We start from the raw sequence: 818 nt of genomic DNA on the forward strand, positions 1-818 counted from the left end.
TCTGATCCTTTTTTTTTTTTTGCGGTACGTGGGCCTCTCCCCTTGCGGGGCACAGGCTCCGGAAGCGCAGGCTCAGCGGCCATGGCTAACGGACCCAACCGCTCCGCGGCAGGTGGGATCCTCCCGGACCGGGGTAGAAACCCGTGTCCCGTGCATCAGCAGGCGGACTCTCAACCACTGCGCCACCAGGGAAGCCCTTCAATCTGCTTCTTTACATGGGCAGAAGACTTCAACAGGCATTTCACAAAAGAAGTCATGCAAATGGCCGATAAACATATGAAAAGTGATCATGATTAATCACCAAGGAAATGCAAATTAAACCCACATTTATTTACTGCTCCATGCTCAACAGAATGGTGGACATTGATAAATGCTACCGAGACTAAGAATTGGCAGGGCTGTGGAGCAACTGACTTCTCACACACTGCCGGAGTGTAAATTGGTACCTTCTGGAAAACTATGGGCACTATCTACTCTGTGGAATTTATGCACACCTTATGACCCAACACTCTCAGGTCTCTACTTCCAGGTGGCAGAATAAGGACCATTCCCCTCCCCCAAAGATGTCCCTGTCCTAACCTTGGGAACCCATGACTATGTTACCTTACATGGTAAAAGGTAAATCGCAGATGTGATTAAGGTAACAGACCTTGAGATGGGAAGATTATCCTAAATTAAACTGGTGGGACCAATATAATCATGTCAATCCTTAAAAGCCAGAAACCTTTCCCACTGTGGTCAGAGAGAGATGCATGATAGAGGCACAAAACAGGAAAAGGGTTAGAAGCCACCGCTGCTGGTTTTGAAGATGGAGAAGG

This window comes from Tursiops truncatus, chromosome 12 (assembly GCF_011762595.2).
Source record: "Tursiops truncatus isolate mTurTru1 chromosome 12, mTurTru1.mat.Y, whole genome shotgun sequence".
Classification (NCBI taxonomy): domain Eukaryota; kingdom Metazoa; phylum Chordata; class Mammalia; order Artiodactyla; family Delphinidae; genus Tursiops; species Tursiops truncatus.